At 45.4% G+C, this 22,588-nt stretch overlaps 1 long non-coding RNA gene across 1 annotated transcript in view; it reads right to left on the reverse strand.

The window, feature by feature from the left end:
- The window catches only part of LOC134602732 (uncharacterized), a 154,074-nt gene extending 133,247 nt beyond the window's left edge, over positions 1–20,827 (reverse strand). The window contains exon 1 of the long non-coding RNA XR_010090438.1: positions 20,716–20,827. This is a non-coding gene — a long non-coding RNA (uncharacterized LOC134602732). The remainder of the gene's footprint in view (positions 1–20,715) is intronic.
- Positions 20,828–22,588: the final 1,761 nt, after the last annotated feature.

Genomic DNA, 22,588 nt, shown 5'->3' on the forward strand with positions numbered 1-22,588 from the left:
GGCTCTGGTCATATCTCTGTACCTCAACATGTCCTCCCCTGGGACTACTCCAGACCCCAGGCGTACGTAACTGTACACTGTATCTTGAAGCTTCTCCTCCATTTTCCCGAATTCCTTCGTAGATAGGGTCACTGTATGGGTACTAGCGTTGCCCTCAATTTGTAATCCAGGAATGGTGTTGTCTGTAGCTGTCCCTCTGGTTGTAGGAACGATCCCGCCGCTTGCCACCAATTGTAACGGACCGTTTTGCTAAAAAGGGGATAAAACCCAGTTTAGGCGATAATCCCCCTTGGATAGACCAGCAGCTGCCGTAAGCACCAATTTCCCGGACTCCCAAACTGTACGAATTCACCAACTCTCGAACAGCAGACACACGAACCCTGGAAGCAGCCGAACAGGAAAAGCAATACGAATAGCTTACACTCCTGGCAGTCGGCATACAGTCAAATTCCCCCCAAGAATGAGACAACACTTCAGCTTCAGGGTTAAGTAGGAACTCATTTACTCAGGGCTACCTGCCCAGTATTTATGCAGGTCTCCCACCTGGTGGACACTCCCCTAGGGGACCAAATGGAAGACTGTAACAAAGGACAGACATAAACCAATTACAGACACACAGCAGTAAACATTCCCACAATGCATCCTGGTTTCCTCCCTTCTGCCCTGGAGATAATTGGAGAAGTAATCCAATTATCTACCAGGCCAGAGACCAGACTCCATTACACATGTGGGAACCTAAATACAGTATTATGCTTTAAAATGTATAAAGTTACTTTTAATCCCTTACACACAGACATGTAACATATCCCCAGATAGCTCAGGTCTGGGTGCACATTATTAGGTGAATGGCACCCAGACCGCACGGATACAGTTTAATCGCCATGGAGCCAAAGTCTTTAATCACACGAATAGGCTCCATGGCATAGCTATCTGGGTTACCACAGTTCACATAGAAAAACCGAATTCCGGTGTTCGGTTAACCTTGTACGATTAGGACCCAGGCGACGGACGGCTCAGCGGTGTTCGTGCAATTAAGTGTCCGTTTACAGTTCCATAGTTTGAGCGCTGAACACCGCTGGCCGTTCGGGAGTTAAAATGGCCGCTGCCACGTGTTCGGCAAACGAACAAAGGCCACCCAGCGTTTGTCAATTAAGCTGCGGTTAACCGCAGCTTCTGGGCGGTCAATTGACGGCACACTCCATCTTCTAGGTGGTCCCTTGTACGGTAGTTGGTTCGGTAGATAAAATCTAGCGAACACCCTGGCAGAAAGCACGAATAAACCTTTCGGCAGGGGAAATAAACCTTTTTCAAGTCTGGTCTATAGTCCAAAGGGAGCAGGCGAGCAACCAGGCTTCTCCAGCTCACAGTGGCGAAGTTGGTTTCGCCACAAATGCCTTTGTCTTGCAGGAACTGCTGACACACTCCAGCCTCATGAGGTCTAGCATTGTCTTGCATTAGGAGGAACCCAGGGCCAACCGCACCAGCATATGGTCTCACAAGGGGTTTGAGGATCTCATCTTGGTACCTGACGACAGCATGTGAGCATGCCGAAACGCAGAGCAAGCATTTCTGTTGTCACCATTTTTTCACTTTGGTAGCACTTATTATAAATTTTGTTTCATTTTAGTCCTAGGGACATGTGGTTCAGGTAGGCACTAGCTTTTTGTGGTGCCGATGTAAATCGGATTATTTATAGCATTTTTATTGTCTTTAACCCCTGTTACTATTGACCCTGAGTTCTTTCAGATTTCCTTCTCCTGGTTTTTAACACTCCTTTAGAGAGGTCTCTATAATGATTGAGGGTTTTCTGGTTGGTGGAACTAATTAGTAATGACTCTGCTAGTATTGTTTACATTTTCTTTCCACCCCTATGTCTATTGTATAATACAGGGGCACTTTGCTACTTCCCTTTTCCTACCTACCTACCTGCCCAATGGTGGATAATATTAAGTGAATATTCTTTATATCAGATATTGTGTCTGCAGCCTCCACCTTCCTCCTCGTCCCTAGATAATAGTTGATCACATGGTATGTTTAGCTACTTTAGGTCTCTTTTCTATATTAGATGTAATAACTAGTGATGTACCGAACTGTTCGCTGGCGAATAGTTCCGGCGAACATAGCGTGTTCGCGTTCGCCGCCACGAGCGAACACATGCGCGGTTCGATCCGCCCCCTATTCGTCATCATTGAGCAAACTTTGACCCTGTGCCTCACGGTCAGCAGACACATTCCAGCCAATCAGCAGCACACCCTCCCTAGCAGACCCTCCCTCCCAGCATCCATTTTAGATTCATTCTGAAGCTGCATGCTTAGTGAGAGGAGGGAAAGGGTAGCTGCTGCTCATTAGATAGGGAAATTGATAGCTAGGCTAGGGTATTCAGTGTCCACTACAATCCTGAAGGACTCATCTGATCTCTGCTGTAAGGACAGCACCCCAAAAAGCCCTTTTAGGGCTAGAACATCAGTCTGCTTTATTTTATTTTTTTCTGTGTAATGTAATTGCAGTTGCCTGCCTGCCAGCTTCTGTGTCAGGCTCAGTGGATGCTGTGCCCATTTGCACAGTCAGTGCCACCACTCATATCTGTTGTCACAATAGCTTAAGCTTTACATTTAAAAAAAAACGTTTTTTTTCACTGTAATAGATTGAAGAGCAGTTAGTTGTCTGCCAGCTTCTGTGTCAGGCTCAGTGGATGCTGTGCCCATTTGCACAGTCAGTGCCACCACTCATATCTGTTGTCACAATAGCTTAAGCTTTACATTTAAAAAAAAAAGTTTTTTTCACTGTAATAGATTGAAGAGCAGTTAGTTGTCTGCCAGCTTCTGTGTCAGGCTCAGTGGATGCTGTGCCCATTTGCACAGTCAGTGCCACCACTCATATCTGTTGTCACAATAGCTTAAGCTTTACATTTAAAAAAAAATGTGTTTTTCACTGTAATAGATTGAAGAGCAGTTAGTTATTATTATTATTATTATTATTATTGCCATTTATATAGCGCCAACAGATTCCGTAGCGCTTTACAATATTTTGGGAGGGGGGGATGTAACAATAAATATGACAATTACAAGAAAACTTACAGGAATAATAGGTTGAAGAGGACCCTGGTCAAATGAGCTTACAGTCTATAGGAGGTGGGGTATTAGAAACATTAGGATACGAAATATCAAGTAGGAGTGAAGCAGAGCTGGAGGAGAGAGCAAAGCACTATCCCATAGGAGAGCAAGAGACAGGTATGTAAGGGAGAGATTACTCTGGGAGGCCATACACTTTCCTGAAGAGATGGGTTTTAAGGCCCTTCTTAAATGATTGAAGACTAGGGCAGAGTCTGATGGCAGTAGGCAAGTTATTCCATAGGAGAGGAGCCGCCCGTGAGAGGTCCTGCAAGCGTGAGTTGGCCGTACGGGTGCGAGCAGCGGTCAGGAGGTGGTCGCAGGCAGAGCGGAGGGTACGAGGAGGGGCATACCTCTGGATCAGTGAAGAGATATAAGAGGGGCTGGAATTGTTCAGTGCTTTAAATGTATGGGTTAGCACTTTGAATTGACTCCTATAGGATACAGGGAGCCAATGTAAGGACTGGCAGAGGGGCGAGGTGTGAGAGGACCGAATGGATAGGAAAATCAGTCTAGCTGCAGCATTCATTACAGACTGTAGCGGGGCAGTACGGCTTTTGGGGAGACCAATCAGGAGAGGGTTACAGTAATCCATGCGGGAAATTACTAGAGCATGGACAAGCTCCTTGGTAGCATCTTGCGTAAGAAAGGGGCGGATGCGGGCTATGTTTTTGAGTTGGAACCTACAGGACTTGGCAACAAACTGGATGTGAGACTCAAAGGTGAGACCAGAGTCAAGTATGACGCCAAGACAGCGCGCTTCTAGGGATGGACTTATGTGGATATCACTGACTTGAAGGGAGAGTGAGAGAGGAGGATCAGTATTAGGAGGAGAAAAGACAAGGAGTTCAGTTTTAGAGAGGTTAAGTTTGAGAAAGCGTGACGACATCCAGTCAAAGATGGAAAGGAGGCAAGCAGTGACACATTGCAGGACGGCCGGGGAGAGGTCCGGTGAGGAGAGGTATATCTGAGTGTCATCAGCGTACAGGTGGTAGTTGAATCCAAAAGAGGCAATAAGTTTTCCAAGAGAGGCATTATAAAGAGAAAATAGAAGGGGACCAAGGACAGAGCCTTGGGGAACTCCAACCGAGACAGGGCGAGGGGAGGAGGTATCCTTGGAAAAGGAGACACTAAATGAGCGTTGGGAGAGATAGGAGGAAAACCAAGAGAGGACAGAGTCACAGAGACCGAGTGATTGAAGAGTTTGAAGGAGGAGAGCATGATCAACTGTGTCAAAGGCAGCAGAGAGGTCAAGGAGAATTAATATGGAGTAGTGACCTTTGGATTTAGCGGAGATTAGGTCATTAGTCACTTTGATAAGAGCGGTCTCAGTAGAGTGGAGAGGGCGGAAGCCAGACTGAAGAGGGTCAAGGAGAGAGTTGGAATTAAGGAAGTGAGACACACGGGTAAAGACAAGTCTTTCCAAAAGCTTTGATGAGTAAGGGAGCAGGGATATGGGACGATAGTTAGAGGGGGAGGACGGGTCAAGAGATGTTTTTTTCAGGATAGGTATTACTTAGTTGTCTGCAAGCGTCTGGGTGTCAGGCCTCCTTCAGCGTATGCTCTGCAGACCCCTGCCTGTGTACTTTGACAGTTGCCACTCATATCTGGTGTCACAATAGCGTGCATTTAAAACCAAAAAACTTTTTTCACTGTTATAGATTGAATAGCAGTTACTTGTCTTCAAGCGGGTGTGTCAGGCCTTCAGCGTGTGCTCTGCAGAACTGTGACAGTGCACATTGCCACTCATATCTGGTGTCTCTATAGCGTGCTTTTACAAAGAAAAAACGTTTTCCAGTGTAAGCTAATAGCAGTCAGTGTCCTTAAAGCGGGTGTGTCAGGCCTTCAGCGTGTGCTCTGCAGACCTCTGCCAGTGCACATTGCCACTCATATCTGGTGTCTCTATAGCGTGCTTTTACAAAGAAAAAACTTTTTTCAGTGTAAGCTAATAGCAGTCAGTGTCCTTAAAGCGGGTGTGTCAGGCCTTCAGCGTGTGCTCTGCAGACCTCTGCCAGTGTACTTTGACAGTTGCCACTCATATCTGGTGTCTCTATAGCGTGCTTTTACAAAGAAAAAAAAGTTTTTCAGTGTAAGCTAATAGCAGTCAGTGTCCTTAAAGCGGGTGTGTCAGGCCTTCAGCGTGTGCTCTGCAGACCTCTGCCAGTGTACTTTGGCAGTTGCCACTCATATCTGGTGTCTCTATAGCGTGCTTTTACAAAGAAAAAGTTTTTCAGTGTAAGCTAATAGCAGTCAGTGTCCTTAAAGCGGGTGTGTCAGGCCTTCAGCGTGTGCTCTGCAGACCTCTGCCAGTGTACTTTGGCAGTTGCCACTCATATCTGGTGTCTCTATAGCGTGCTTTTACAAAGAAAAAAAGTTTTTCAGTGTAAGCTAATAGCAGTCAGTGTCCTTAAAGCGGGTGTGTCAGGCCTTCAGCGTGTGCTCTGCAGACCCCTGCCTGTGTACTTTGACAGTTGCCACTCATATCTGGTGTCACAATAGCGTGCATTTAAAATCAAAAAACTTTTTTCACTGTTATAGATTGAATAGCAGTTACTTGTCTTCAAGCGGGTGTGTCAGGCCTACACCGTGTGTTCTGCAGAACTGTGCCAGTGCACATTGCCACTCATATCTGGTGTCACAATAGCGTGCATTTAAAACCCAAAAACTTTTTTCACTGTTATAGATTGAATAGCAGTTACTTGTCTTCAAGCGGGTGTGTCAGGCCTACAGCGTGTGCTCTGCAGAACTGTGCCAGTGCACATTGCCACTCATATCTGGTGTCACAATAGCGTGCATTTAAAACCAAAAAACTTGTTTCACTGTTATAGATTGAATAGCAGTTACTTGTCTTCAAGCGGGTGTGTCAGGCCTACAGTGTGTGATCTGTAGAACTGTGCCAGTCCACATTGCCACTCATATCTGGTATCACAATAGCGTGCATTTAAAACCAAAAAACTTTTTTCACTGTTATAGATTGATTAGCAGTTACTTGTCTTCAAGCGGGTGTGTCAGGCCTACACCGTGTGCTCTGCAGAACTGTGCCAGTGCACATTGCCACTCATATCTGGTGTCACAATAGCATGCATTTAAAACCCAAAAACTTTTTTCACTGTTATAGATTGAATAGCAGTTACTTGTCTTCAAGCGGGTGTGTCAGGCCTACAGCGTGTGCTCTGCAGAACTGTGCCAGTGCACATTGCCACTCATATCTGGTGTCACAATAGCGTGCATTTAAAACCAAAAAACTTGTTTCACTGTTATAGATTGAATAGCAGTTACTTGTCTTCCAGCGGGTGTGTCAGGCCTACAGTGTGTGATCTGTAGAACTGTGCCAGTCCACATTGCCACTCATATCTGGTGTCACAATAGCGTGCATTTAAAACCAAAAAACTTTTTTCCCTGTTATAGATTGAATAGCAGTTACTTGTCTTCAAGCGGGTGTGTCAGGCCTTGTCAGGATCGGGACAGGGATCCAACATGCAGCGTACAAACAGTAGCCAGATACGTATACCGGACCTTAGAATGGCCGGACTAACGTAAGTAGTACTGAGAGAATAGTCAAAGACAAGCCGAGGTCGAGGATAACAGAATGCAGGAGAGCGAGAGACAAGCCGAATCAAGGATACAGAGGTAAACAGAGTAGAATAAACAAGCCGGGTCAAAACCAAAGGGGATAAGCGGAACACAAGCACTGAGTGACTAGAACAAGCTAGAACCACGACAGGGCAATGAGCTGACGAGAGAAGCTCCGTTAAATACCCTGTTCCGAAAAGTAACCACGCCTCTGAGGCGTCCTGATTGGTCCTGCAGCACTTGACTGACAGGTCGTTCCGGTAGTGTCCCGACGTACTTCCGGACGTGATGCTGTAAAAGGCAGTCACTCCCTCGCGGCCGGCTTTGCACGACCGGATAGACCGCGAGGAAGGAAGCCATCAGACCGTCCGGATGAAGGAACTGCTAAGTCTCTACCTCTTTCGGAGGTAGAGACCACAGGTACCCTGACAGTACCCCCCTCTCAGATACGCCCACCGGGCGGAAGACACCAGGGCGAGAAGGGAAGCGAGAGTGGAACGCCCTGCGGAGACGGGGAGCATGCACCTCCTCCTGAGGTACCCAACTTCTCTCCTCAGGACCATAACCCTTCCAATCGACCAGATACTGCAGTCTCCCTCGGGAGACTCGAGAATCAACGATGGAATTGACCTCATACTCCTCCTGACCCTCCACTTGCACAGAGCGAGGAGGGGTGATCGTGGAGGAGAACCTGTTACATATTAGTGGTTTTAACAAGGAAACATGAAATGAATTCGGAATGCGTAAGGCATTAGGCAACGCTAAACGATACGCAACTGGGTTAATTTGAGACAGTACCCTGTAAGGTCCAAAATATCGAGGAGCAAACTTCATGGACGGCACCTTTAACCGAATGTTTCTAGTACTTAACCATACTCTGTCGCCTGGAACAAACACCGGTGCTGCCCTTCTACGTTTGTCAGCGTGTTTTTTAACCAGCATGGAATTGTGCAGAAGGATTTGTCGAGTCTGATCCCACAACTTCCTTAAATTGGCAACATGAATATCCACCGACGGTACCCCTTGAGAAGAAGGCTCCGAAGGAAGGATGGAAGGATGGAAGCCATAATTCAAGAAAAAAGAGCTAGACTGCGTAGAATCACAAATGAGATTGTTATGTGCAAACTCCGCCCAAGGAATCAAACCGACCCAATCGTCCTGGTGTTCAGAAACGAAACAACGTAAATATTGTTCAACTTTTTGGTTAGTACGTTCAGCAGCTCCATTGGACTGAGGATGATAGGCAGAGGAGAAATTCAATTTGATGCCTAGTTGGGAGCAGAAAGATTTCCAAAAACGGGAAACAAATTGGGAGCCTCTGTCAGAGACAATTTGGGAAGGTATCCCATGCAAACGGAAAATCTCCCTAGCGAATATCTCCGCTAATTCAGGCGAAGATGGGAGTTTAGGTAAGGGAATGAAGTGAGCCATCTTAGTAAATCTGTCCACCAAAGTGAGGATAACAGTCTGCTTTTTAGAGATGGGCAAATCAACAATGAAGTCCATAGCCAAACAGGACCATGGCTTTTCAGGGACCTCTAAAGGATGCAGAAATCCGCATGGAAGCGAATGAGGTTGCTTAGTCTTGGTACAAACCTCACATGCCCCTATGAATTCTTTAATATCCTTACGTAAGTCAGGCCACCAAAAATCTTTAGAGACCAGAGCATATGCCCCGCCACTTTGCTGTTATGGAGACAGCGTAGCACCTCCAGTTGGAGAGTGGCAGGAACGAAGTGTCGATCCCCAGGAGTCTGTTTGGGTGCCAAATGCTGAGATTTCATGATCTCGGAAAGCAATGGAGAGTGAATCCTAAGATTCGTGTTTGCGATGATATTTCCCTTAGGAACTATGGAGGACAGGACTGGTTCAGTTATAGTGGATGGTTCATATTGACGAGACAAAGCATCGGCTTTAGAGTTCTTAGAACCAGGTCTATAAGTAAGTACATAATTAAAGTGAGTGAGGAACAAGGACCAGCGAGCCTGTCTGGCGGATAAGCGCTTAGCCTCCCCAATATAAGACAAGTTCTTATGATCCGTTAATATAGTAACAGGGTGTAAAGTCCCTTCCAGTAAATGTCTCCACTCCTTTAAAGCCTTAATGACCGCTAACAGTTCCCTCTCCCCGATGTCATATCTGCTCTCAGACCCAGATAATTTCTTAGAGAAGAAACCACAAGGGTGTAACGGTTTATCCACCCCTAACCTTTGAGATAGAACAGCCCCAACTCCTGTCTCAGAGGCATCGACCTCGAGCAAGAAAGGCAGAGTAGTATCAGGATGAACTAGAATGGGAGCCGAGGCAAAAAGTTCCTTGAGAGTCTTGAAAGCAACAAGAGCCTCCGTAGACCAGACCTTAGTATCAGCCCCTTGTTTGGTCATATTGGTAATAGGCGCAATGTTAGAGGAGTATCCCTTAATGAAGCGCCTATAGTAGTTGGAAAAACCAATAAACATCTGGATAGCCTTGAGTCCTTTGGGCAAAGGCCAGTCTAAAATAGATTGGAGTTTTCCAGGGTCCATTTTAAAACCTTCCCCAGAAATCACGTACCCAAGAAAGTCTGTCTGAGACTGATCAAAACTGCATTTCTCCAATTTGCAGTATAGACCATGTTGCAGAAGTTTGTGTAATACCTTTCTGACCTGTCTATGGTGAGTCTCAATCTCCTTAGAGTGTATTAGTATGTCGTCCAGGTAAACAATAACACAATCATGTTGAAACTCCCTAAGTACCTCATTAATCAAATCTTGAAATACTGCAGGAGCATTGCAAAGTCCAAATGGCATAACCGTGTATTCGTAGTGGCCATACCGGGTATTGAATGCCGTCATCCACTCGTGACCATGCTGGATTCTCACCAAATTGTATGCCCCTCTAAGATCTAACTTGGTGAAGATCTTGGAGCCCTTAAGACGATCAAATAACTCGGTAATCAGTGGGATAGGATAGGCATTTCTGACAGTTATTTTATTCAAGCCTCGGTAATCGATACAAGGTCTCAGCGTGCCATCCTTTTTCTTAATGAAAAAGAACCCAGCCCCGGCCGGAGAAGAAGACCTCCTAATGAATCCCTTTTCTAAATTCTCCCGAATATACTCCTCTAGAACCGAGTTTTCCTGAACAGACAAAGGATATACATGGCCCCTCGGAGGCATCGTCCCTGGTAAAAGCTTAATCTTACAATCAAATGACCTGTGTGGCGGCAAAGAATCGGCATTCTTCTTGTCAAATACTGCCTTTAAGTCTAGGTAAAGGTCTGGTATTTGTCTTTCTGTGGACTGAGTAGGATTCTCCGGTATGTTAATATTAGCTAAGGGAGAAACCTTGCTTAACCCCTTAAGGACCAAGCTTCTGGAATAAAAGGGAATCATGACGTGTCACACACGTCATGTGTCCTTAATGGGGTTAAACACCTATCCTGGCAGCCCTGGCCCCACGAGAGTATCTCCCCTAACTCCCAATCAATAATAGGGTTATGTTTCTTCAACCATGAGTACCCTAGAACTATGGGAACGGAAGGGGACGAAATGAGCATAAGAGATAAATTCTCCACGTGTAGGATACCAACGTTTAAATCAATGGGTATGGTTTCACGAAAGATAACAGGGTCTAGTAGTGGTCTACCATCTATGGCCTCAACGGCCAAGGGTGTCTCCCTTAGCTGGGTTGGGATGTTGTTTTTACTCGCAAAGGCCTGGTCGATAAAATTCTCGGCAGCACCGGAATCTATCAATGCCATAGCCCTTACTACTTCCCTCTCCCAAGTCAAGGAAACTGGTAGCAGAAGCCTGTGATCTTTATAATTAGGAGTAGAGGACAAAATAGAAACACCCAAGGCCTGTCCTCTAGAGAGACTTAGGTGCGAGCGTTTCCCGGACGGTTAGAACAGTTCGAGAGTAAATGACCTTTGGCTCCACAATACATACACAAACCCTCTCTTCTTCTGTACTGTCTTTCCTCTTCAGAGAGGCGGGTATACCCTATCTGCATAGGTTCAGGAAGAAAAGATACCGTGGAGTCAGGACTTGGAAAAGAGGGAGCTAACCTAAAGGAAGGTCTCCAATTCCTCTCTCAAGTGTTCTGTCTCTCTATTAAACGTTCATCTATACGAGAGATGAACGAGATTAAATCTTCTAAATTCTCAGGGAGTTCTCTAGTAGCAACCTCATCAAGGATTACATCAGATAGGCCATTCAAAAATACATCCATATACGCCAGCTCGTTCCACTTGACTTCTGACGCCAGAGACCTGAACTCTAGTGCATAATCCACAAGTGTTCGGTTCTCCTGTCTCAGGCGCAACAGTAATCTGGCTGCATTAACCTTTCTACCTGGAGGGTCAAATGTTCTTCTAAAAGCAGCTACAAATGCGTTATAGTTATATACTAATGGGTTATCGTTCTCCCATAGTGGATTGGCCCATCTCAGAGCCTTCTCAATAAGTAGGGTGATAATAAATCCTACCTTTGCCCTATCTGTAGGATAGGAGCGAGGTTGCAATTCAAAGTGGATACTAATTTGGTTTAAAAAACCACGACACTTCTCAGGCGCCCCACCATAGCGTACTGGGGGGGTAATGCGAGAAGAAGCACCCACTGTGGCTACCTCTAAACCTGAACTGACAGGAGAAATAGGGGTATTACGTATCTCCTCTGGTGGGCTATTGGCACGAGATAATAGTGCCTGTAGCGCAAGTGCCATCTGATCCATTCTGTGATCCATGGCTTCAAACCTAGGATCAGGAGAAGCAAGCTGACTGTTTGTACTTGCAGGATCCATTGGCCCTGTCGTAATGTCAGGATCGGGACAGGGATCCAACACGCAGCGTACAAACAGTAGCCAGATACGTATACCGGACCTTAGAATGGCCGGACTAACGTAAGTAGTACTGAGAGAATAGTCAAAGACAAGCCGAGGTCGAGGATAACAGAATGCAGGAGAGCGAGAGACAAGCCGAATCAAGGATACAGAGGTAAACAGAGTAGAATAAACAAGCCGGGTAAAAACCAAAGGGGATAAGCGGAACACAAGCACTGAGTGACTAGAACAAGCTAGAACCACGACAGGGCAATGAGCTGACGAGAGAAGCTCCGTTAAATACCCTGTTCCGAAAAGTAACCACGCCTCTGAGGCGTCCTGATTGGTCCTGCAGCACTTGACTGACAGGTCGTTCCGGTAGTGTCCCAACGTACTTCCGGACGTGATGCTGTAAAAGGCAGTCACTCCCTCGCGGCCGGCTTTGCACGACCGGATAGACCGCGAGGAAGGAAGCCATCAGACCGTCCGGATGAAGGAACTGCTAAGTCTCTACCTCTTTCGGAGGTAGAGACCACAGGTACCCTGACAGGCCTACAGCGTGTGCTCTGCAGACCTGTGCCAGTGCACATTGCCACTCATATCTGGTGTCACAATAGCGTGCATTTAAAACCAAAAAACTTTTTCACTGTTATAGATTGAATAGCAGTTACTTTCTTCAAGCGGGTGTGTCAGGCCTACAGCGTGTGCTCTGCAGACCTCTGCCAGTGCACAGTGCCACTCATATCTGGTCTATGTCTCAGGCAGGCAGCATTACACACATGGTCGTACGGTGTGATTATGATGATGTTGTACCCGCTGCTGCTTCCTTTGCTGAGTTGTCAGATACAAGTGAAGCGGTTGATGATGACGATGTGTCCATGGATGTCACGTGGGTGCCCGCTAGAAGAAGAACAAGGGAAAGTTCACATGGGGGGACAGAGAGGAGGAGGAGGAGACGAGTTGGAAGCAGGGGGAGGTCGTCGCAAGGAGCTAGTGGCACAGTCAGACAGCATGCATCGGCACCCGGGGTCAGCCCGACAGCACGCCAATCAACGCATGCTGTGTCCACCACCAGAATGCCGTCATTGCAGAGCTCAGCAGTGTGGCATTTTTTTTGTGTGTCTGCCTCTGACAACAGCGATGCCATTTGCAACCTGTGCCAAAATAAACTGAGTCGTGGGAAGTCCAACACCCACCTAGGTACAACTGCTTTGCGTAGGCACATGATCGCACATCACAATCGCCTATGGGATCAACACATGAGTACAAGCAGCACACAAACTCAAAGCCGCTATCCTCCTCCTGGTCCAGCATCTTCAGCCACGTCAACCACTGCTGTCCTCCTTGCCCCCTCTCAACCATCCGCCACTCTGTCTCTCGCCTTGAGCAGTTCCCGCTCATCTGCCCACAGTCAGGTGTCTGTCAAGGACATGTTTGAGCGTAAGAAGCCAATGTCACAAAGTCACCCCCTTGCCTAGCGTCTGACAGTTGGCTTGTCCGAACTATTAGCCCGCCAGCATTTTTCGTTGATATGCATTTTTATTTCTTCTTAGATAACAAAAAAATTCTGAGACGACATTGGCAGGGCTATTCACTTGTGTGATCTGTCATGAATTGTAATTTGAATGTTAATTTGAACTGTGGGGCACAAGAACAAGAACAAGAAAAGTCCCTATTCTGCTCTGTGTCAGTGTGTATCAGGGGCTTTGAGGACAGGTGTCAATCCATATCTGCCAAGTGACCCTATGTAGGGGGGACAGTCCCTATTCTGCTCTGTGTGAGGAGGAGGAACGGGAAATGAGTAGCTCGGCATCCAACCTTGTGCAAATGGGGTCTTTCCTGCTGTCGTGCCTGTTGAGGGACCCTCGTATAAAAAGGCTGAAGGAGAACGACCTGTACTGGGTGTCCACGCTACTAGACCCCCGGTATAAGCAGACAGTGGTGGAAATGTTACCGAATTAAAAGTCGGAAAGGATGCAGCATTTGCAAAATAAATTAAAAAGTATGCTTTACACAGCGTATAAGGGTGATGTCACAACACAACGGGAATCTAACAGGGGAAGAGGTGAAAGTCATCCTCCTCCTCCCACGACCACGCCATATCTGCCAGTGCCAAGTGACCCTATGTAGGGGGAACAGTCCCTATTCTGCTCTGTGTCAGTGTATATCAGGGGCTTTGAGGACAGGTGTCAATCTATATCTGCCAAGTGACCCTATGTAGGGGGAACAGTCTCTATTCTGCTCTTTGTCAGTGTGTATCATGGTCTCTGAGGACAGGTGTCAATCGATACCTGCCAAGTGACCCTATGTAGGGGGAAAAGTCCCTATTCTGCTCTGTGTCAGTGTGTATCAGGGGCTTTGAGGACAGGTGTCAATCCATATCTGCCAAGTGACCCTATGTAGGGGGAACAGTCTCTATTCTGCTCTGTGTCAGTGTGTATCATGGTCTCTGAGGACAGGTGTCAATCCATACCTGCCAAGTGACCCTATGTAGGGGGAACAGTCTCTATTCTGCTCTTTGTCAGTGTGTATCAGGGATCCTTAGGATAGGTGTCAATCCATATCTGCCAAGTGACCCTATGTAGGGGGAACAGTCCCTATTCTGCTCTGTGTCCGTGTGCATCAGGGGCTCTGAGGACAGGTGTCAATCCATATGTCAAGGTGTCAATATGTCATATGTCAGGTGTCAATCCATATTCATTGTGATTTAGGAATGTTAGGTGATTTTAAAATTTGCCTGCCCATTGACGTCAATGGCGGTTCGCCCGGTTCACCGGTTTGCGAACGTTTGCGGAAGTTCCCGTTCACCATTCGCGAACCGAAAATTTTGTGTTCGCGACATCACTAGTAATAACGTGAGGGTTCTGTTTTAGCAACTTTCTTCCTTCTCCTATTTCACTGTGCTGCAACCATTGAACTCCCTGATAGTGGAGTGTACTGGGATTTAGTTTTTTCGACAATATGTATTAGTGCAGTAAATTGTGGTTGAACACGCATAGAACAAAAATTACTTTGGTCCTTAAGTGGTTAGTGAACAGAGGCGGCTCTCTAATTAGGCCTAAATTGCCTTAGGGCAGAGTGACTTGTGACCGAGGGCCCAACATTGGGAGGGTGGGGGCGGAGCCTGACCGCCATGCCGGACAGTCGCACGGGGTAAGAGCTCCTGGCGGGCAAGCGACACAGTGGACAAAAACGGCGACTATACAGCCCAAAGACGTCCCGAAGTGTGCTACCCAGACCGGGGGTACACGGAGGTCCCGGGGGATACCCTTTGGGAGCCTGTCCGGGCATTCTGAGCGGGAAGAATAATCTGAGGCCTGCAGGGACGGGAGCCGGGGAGAGGCGGCCGCTCTCTCCGACACCGCACGCTCCAGCAATCACAGCTAACCTCCTAACCCCCCCCCTTGGACCGGTGGGGGTCATCCCGGTCCCCGTGAGACAAGCGGATAACCGCGGATAGCAACCGAGCTGAACGTTACATATATCAACGGACGAAAAGCTGTCGGAACGCATCCAAGATGGCTGCCCGTCAACAGCCACAGAGAGAAACCACGAACAGCAGCCTGAAGCCTGCCTCCATAGAGACCCTTGATCGGCTCTGCTCGGCCTTCTATGAGTTGTTGTGCAAGCGGGGTATGCCCTGCCATCAAGCGGCCCGGAAAGTGGCCTCCTGGATCCGCCCGACGACCCGCCGAAGCTATTACGGTGCCCCACAGCAGATATTTCAGGCGGGCGTCCGACAGAATGACTGCAGGCGAACACGCAGGCGGGAAACAGACCGCGCATACCCGAGCACAGGTACCTCCACAACAGGTGACCAAACTAACGGACAATCCCAGGGCTCCAGCAGTACATTAAAACGCAGCACCTCAAACACGGGTCCACTACGGAGACTCCGGAGCCGGAGCGCACAGAAGGCACTACCCAGCGGCAGTCAAACACTGACGGCAGACAAGCGCATCCACAGCCCTGCTGGACCACCAGCCCACCACCAGATATGCCAAGCGGCACCTGAGAACGCCACGGTCATGTCTGATAACCACCCCAGAAAAGCACCTCCAACGTCGCATCCGGACGCAGCACTGTTTCACGTCTGGGAGACAGGTACTTTCCGGCATGATACCTACCCACTACCCAGCGAACTCCGATCACCGCATAGACAAGGCATTGGATGAACGGGTAAGAAGCCACGGACTGTCTCCTGGCACAGGCACAGACGGCACCGCTGCCCTGATCTATCCTGACGGACACCCGACGAGTTCAACTATCCCCCACCTGCAAGCACCATGAGAAAGCCGACTAGGGGAGGCAGCTGACTTTCGGTAACAACTGGGGTCTGGCCTGCTACCCCATCACTCTATTCATACAGACTTTAGGCGGTGTACTTCTCTGATCTTACGGTTTGAGATAGGCATACAACATTGAACTCTTAAGTGCTCTGCATTGTTTTTTCATTTCCAGTTGGTTTGCACTTCTTACAATATTATTTTCACAATCTGATGCTTGTAGCTGTGAAATATTGCTGATGATACTGCTGTGTAATAGCGCTATTTTCCTCTCCTGTATCCCATTAAGCGAGTATTATCTGTTCTTCCTATCATTAGCACAGGTGGCCCAAACATATTTTAAACAATAAGCGACTAATATCTAACAGATTCAGAATATGTTTTTGAAGCGATATATCTTGCTCCAGCCTGTATGTTACTCTAGAGAAGGCTCTAACCTGCTCACATAACTAGCGAAGTAAACTTGTAATAATCGAGCAATTTTTTACTTGCCACTACATGTATATTGTTTTACACTGTGGTCATCACCAACTTAGTCTGAATGTCATTATATGTTTTAATAGCTTTATAACATCGAGCGAGATTAATCTTAATATACATGCATTTACCATGGTTGTATTATAGTTTGTTATTCTCAAAAAAAAAAACTGCGCTGTTTAACCTGTCACGATTTGTAACGTATACGAAACTGCTTGCAGCAGCTGTCGTGGCGCTGCACGCTTGCTGTCATTTCATGCGCAAATAAAATAAAGAATTTAAAAAAAAAACATTGGGAGGGTGCCCAGCGGCTTGCCCTTTATGCTGCCGCTCCAGTTTGCCCTGAGAGCCCAGCCTCCAGTCTGCAGTTCCCCTGGGTGTGAGTGGCTCTGACTTCTGAAAATCGCAAGGCTCCTATCTCAGTCTGCAGCTCACACCCAGCAGAGCTGCAGACTGGATAGGAAGGCCACCAGACCACCAGGGAGAATGACAGCTCACAGGACCACCAGAGAGCACAGACACTGGACCACCAGGGAAATAAAAGGAATTTTATATATCTCTCCTTCACTCAGCCCCCTTTCTCTCCCTCATTCAGCCCCCTGTCACCCCCTCCTTCCCTCACTTTGCCTCCAGTCATCCCCTCCTTCCCTCACTTTTCCCCCTGTCACCCCCTCCTTCCCTCACTTTGCCCCCTGTCACCCCCTCCTTCCCTCACTTTGCCCCCTGTCACCCCCTCCTTCCTTCACTTTGCCCCCTGTCACCTCCTCCTTCCTTCACTCAGCCTCCTGTTACCCCTCCTTCCCTCACTCAGCCTCCTGTCACCCCCTCCTCCCTTACTTTGCCCCCTGTCACCCCCTCACACTGCCGTCAGTTACCCCCTCACTCTGCCCCCTGTTACCTCATCACTCGTCCCCCTGTTATCCCCTCACTCAGCTACCGGTCACCCCCCCCACTCAGCCCCCTGTCAAACCCTCCTTCCTTCATTCAGCCTCATTTCACCCCTCACTCTGCCACCTGTCACCCCCTCCCTCGCGCACTCTTCCACCTGTCACCCTCTCTACGCTCTGCAACCCTTCCACACTCTGTCACTCCTTTCCACACTCTGTCCCTCCCTTCCACACTCTGTCCTGTCAGTATATTTATACTGGCAGACATTTTGTGTTAAGACAGAAATTAAAAATGTATACTGTAAGTCACCATCAGAACAGAGGTTACTCCATTGTGTATTACAATGCAAAGACAGGCACAAAAATGTTCTCTCTGTAACTCTATTCACTCAAGCCTGAGCTAGGGAATGCAACTAATGTAAATATTAGAGCTAAGACATTAGATAAGTCATGATGTCTATAGCAGGGGGGGTTGAATACAACAACCCAGAGACAAATATATATATATATATATATATATATATATATATATACACACACATACACACACACAATATCTACATATAACTTACTATTATTATATTTATCATATATAAATAGTACTATGATATAATATCAATGAAGAAATGGCATATTATTTACTAACGTTAGTGGAATATGTGTAATAGACATGTATATAAATAATACTACTATGTGCTACACACAGGATTACCAATGACAGAAAACATTAAGTAATTAATTGTATTTAAAAAAAAAAAATAGCAGAATCTTACAAGGTTCCATGGTAAAGAAAGGTGAAGAAAAGTTTAGGACGTGTCAAAAATCTAAATTTAAAGGTATACGCCAGACACCAAGTCTGGTTGAAACCAAAGAAAAGACTTTGAAGATGACAGCTTCTTTGACAAATAGTATTCATAAAGATAACCAAGATGACGTCAAACTCATCACGAAAGTTAGTTAACCAATTATACAAAAAGGTAAATGCACCCCCTGACAAGAATTTTCTGTCATGTAATCGGGCCATCTACTGACCAAAATCTAGATGATAGTCTGTAGGGAAGACATGACTACAGTTCTCTATTGGTCCTATCAACAACTGAAGTATAGAGAACTCCTCCTTTAAAAATTAAGGACAGAGTAGAGAGGGACTCAGATTCTCAAACACTCAGACTCACTCACATTCGCTAGACACACTCACTTTGAGGAAGGACTCACACCTAACATCTAACATCTGACATCTGGTGGCAAAGCTGGACACACCTAATTCTTTGTATCTTTTTTTAACTAACACTTAACTTTGACATTCTCTAAAATTCAGAACTCTTAAAACTTTTCTATTTTCATACAATTCTCTATACCTCACACTTGCATCCAAAATTCCTGGGATACATCTCCAAGCTTGAGATAGAAATTCTACAACATAACTGGTAATTATGCTGGTTTTATTTAATTTTATTAAATTAATTGATTTTACTAAAAGGTAGAATATACTTGGATAAAAGCTGGTGATTCCAACATTAAGGAGTCATTATTCGTTAATAATATATAATATATAATAATATATCATTCGTAATTCCATTCCTGCAGGTGGACCAATGAACTCTATAATACTTTTAACTTTAAAAATAGAATACCAGGCAATTATCCAGATATATCAGCCTACATAATTTAGAAATCGTAAATTTTCATTAGGAAAGTTACAATTCTGCAAACGTAAAATCTCATTAGAATTATTCTTAATAGATGGAAATATTGTATTTGTAAAATTGCAATATAATAGGATTTCTTGCCTATGAGAATTGTAGCAAGCAGCGAAAGAGTTAATTCAGTGTGATTTGACTGTCAAAGGTTTTATTGCTTTATGCTGTGCTGCTGTGTTCTGTGTTAAGTTGATTTCAAAGTGAAGTGTCCTGTCGTAAATCTTGTTGAAAACTGCATACATGTCGATATAACTGTTGCTATTTAGCTGTCTATATTGTGTTAAACCACTGCCGTATTGTATACTTATGTTATACTTAAATATTCACTGATTATTGTCACGCATGTTACATATATTATTATTATTATTATTATTATTATTATTAGTCACAATAAATTAGTCACAATAAATTATATGTTTGAAATACAAATCATCTAATGGAACTTACTCCAGGATCTATGAGAATTAAAATAGTAAGTAATTCTAAGCTTTAAATTAATATAATCGGGGAAACAGTGCCAAGATATCAATTTTGATATAATAAAAATTAATAAATAAATTTTTAATCATTTTTAAGAAAATATGTTTTAATATTTATCACCCCATAAATATCCTCACAGTCCCTCCCTTCCACGCTCTGGCAGCCCCCTCCACACTTTGTCAGCCCATTTCACACTCTGTCATCCCCCTCCACGCACACAGTGTCACCCTCCCACACACCCTGCCACCACTCCCCACACACATTGTCACCACACTCCCACACACACTGTCCCTTTACCCTGCCACACTCACTTTAACCCCTCCTGATACTGTCACACTCACTCCCTCCAACCAAACCGCACTCAACTCCCCTCGTTCTGACAGACTCACCCTATCACATTACCCCCTGCCCCCTAATCCTGTTACACTAACCTTTTCTCTCACTGTCACACTCACCTCTTCTTTTTTCTGTCACACTCCCTTCTCCAACCGTGCTACACTCCACTCCAACCCTGCTTCACTCACCCCCCTCACTCTGCCACACTCACCCTGTCAATTAATTCACCTTAATCATGTCACATTCACCTCCCCTTGCCCTACCGCCTTAGGGCGCACCGGCTCCAGGGGAGCAAGATTTCAGTGACCGGCAGGAGGGAAGCTCTCCTGCCAGGCCACCTTCTGGACCCCCGGCGCGGCGTGCGGCAGTGCTGTGATCAGACGCGGCGAGGGAGCTCTAATCTCACCGCTCTGCTCCCTCGCGCGCTGTCTGCTGATGCAGTGGGAGCCGCAATATGACATCATGAAGCACAGAGAGCACTCCCTGTCAGTCCGGCCAGGTACAGAAAATTTAAGCTCCTGTAGGGGATATCCTCCACTCGGCGACGCTACAAGAGAGAGAGGAGGCCCACCAGGAAGGGGAGTGCGACCACTAAGGGGGTGGGAGGTGCACCAAGGGACAGAGAGGGGAGAGAAACACCAAGGGACAGGGAAAAGAGGGGAGAGGTTAGAAGAACACTAAGGGACAGGGAAGGGAGGGGAACAGTAATGGACGGGGAGAGGGGCTGGTTAAGTGGCACATAGGTGAAAATGTTATTTTGGGGGGGGGGTGGAAAAATACATCTTCGCCTATGTACCCAAAAATCCTTGCACCGGCCCTGCACACACACTCCTACAACAATGCCACATTCACCCCAACCCTGTGATACACACCTCCTCAACCATGCCACATTCACCCTGTCGCATTAACAATTAAACCTGTTATGCTTACCTCCCACCTACCTCCAACTGTTTGTACAAAAGTGAACTCATTGCATTACCGTGCTTCACTCAAAATACAAATTCAATTGAAGCCCTTACATTACATGCTGCTTATGTCTGATTGGTACCTGATGTGCTCTGCTCACCTTTGTAGTACATTTGGATTTCATGCAAGTTGATGCCCTCAAAGAATTTCTCAATTGACTGCTCCATTTCTTTCAAAACATTTTTTGATTTCAAGTCTACACTAAAACAACGGATCTCCTTGTAGCTGTTGAAGTTAACATGAGCCTTCACTGTTACTGTTGCAGCCATGATTGCAGAATGAGTGTACAAATACTACTGCTGTTCACTGAATATATCTTACTCTAACTTTCGTTTCTCAGAAACAGAAACAGTGCTTTCTGAATTGAAACTCAAGGGTTTCCCTGTTTGTTTTAAAAAGGTTTATTAATATTTAACTCCTTAACTCCTTAAAGACAGAAGCTATAGTACACGTTCTGATCAAAACAAAACGTAAACAAAACCTGGAATTTGCTCTCTATGTCTGTTCAACCGTAATTCACATGTTTCATATGAAGTGCACCCACACTTATTATATATAATTTTGTTCAGGAGAAACAGGGATTTTATTTCCCGTCAAATATTCATCGATGAAACACAATTTAATATAAATAAAATCTAAAACACTGTGAGAAATTAGGAAATGTTATTTTTTTAGTTTACCATAGAAACATAGAAACATAGAATGTGACGGCAGATAAGAACCATTCGGCCCATCTAGTCTGCCCAGTTTTCTAAATACTTTCATTAGTCCCTGGCCTTATCTTATAGTTAGGATAGCCTTATGCCTATCCCACGCATGCTTAAACTCTTTTACTGTGTTAACCTCTACCACTTCAGCTGGAAGGCTATTCCATGCATCCACTACCCTCTCAGTAAAGTAATACTTCCGGATATTATTTTTAAACCTTTGTCCCTCTAATTTAACTATGCATGCCATAATACTGTTTTATTTTACTGCAATAAAATACACATATTTGTATTTAGTGATGTCTCACTAGTACAACATTACCCAGCATGTACAGGTTTTATAGTGTTTTGGAAAGTTACAGAGTCAAATATAGCACATTGCATTTCTCAGTTTATACATAATGAAATTTGCCAGACTGTTTATGTTGCCTTTGAGACTGTATGGTAACCCAGAAATGAGAATTACTCCCATGATGGCGTACCATTTGCAGAAGTAGACAACCCAAGGTATTGCAAATGAGGTATGTCCATTTTTAGTCCATTTTTAGCCACTTAGTAAAAAAAAAAACACTGAAAAACAAGAGATTAAAAATAAGAAAAGGGCATTTAAAGCATTTAAATCGGACAAATCAGATGCATCTTATAAAAGATATAAGAAAGCAAATAATGCGTGCAAAAAGGCAATTAAACTTGCTAAACTTCAAAATGAAACAATGATAGCTAAAGATAGCAAAACCAACCCCAAAGCATTTTTTAAGTACATCAATTCTAAAAAACCCCAAAATGAAAGTGTAGGTACACTAAAAACAGAAACGGCGGGTGTTAGTTAATGAAGACCAAGAAAATGCAGGAATTCTAAATAACTATTTCTCCTCCGTATATATTAAGGAAGAACCCATGGCAATAGATGTGCAAATGATTGCTACTAAAAACTTGCAGAATAATTGTAATTGGTTAACTCAAGACAAGGTGCTGCAGCAACTAAAGAAAGTTAATAGAAACAAAGCTCCAGGGCCTGATGGTATCCATCCACATGTACTTAAGGAACTAAGTGTAGAAATAAGTGAACCTCTGTTTTTAATCTTTCAAGATTCTTTTCTTTCAGGAAAATTAGTTTGGCAGAAAAAAAAGGAGGTTTTAGAAAAACAAAGACATCTCATGGCAAGTACGTTTTTTTGGGTGGGATGATAGTTTACACCCTCATTTGTCACTGAGTCCCCCCACCCACCGCTAATAGGTGGAGGTCAGGGGGGAGACAATAGGAGT

The sequence above is a fragment of the Pelobates fuscus genome, chromosome 3 (genome assembly GCF_036172605.1).
Source record: "Pelobates fuscus isolate aPelFus1 chromosome 3, aPelFus1.pri, whole genome shotgun sequence".
Classification (NCBI taxonomy): Eukaryota; Metazoa; Chordata; class Amphibia; order Anura; family Pelobatidae; genus Pelobates; species Pelobates fuscus.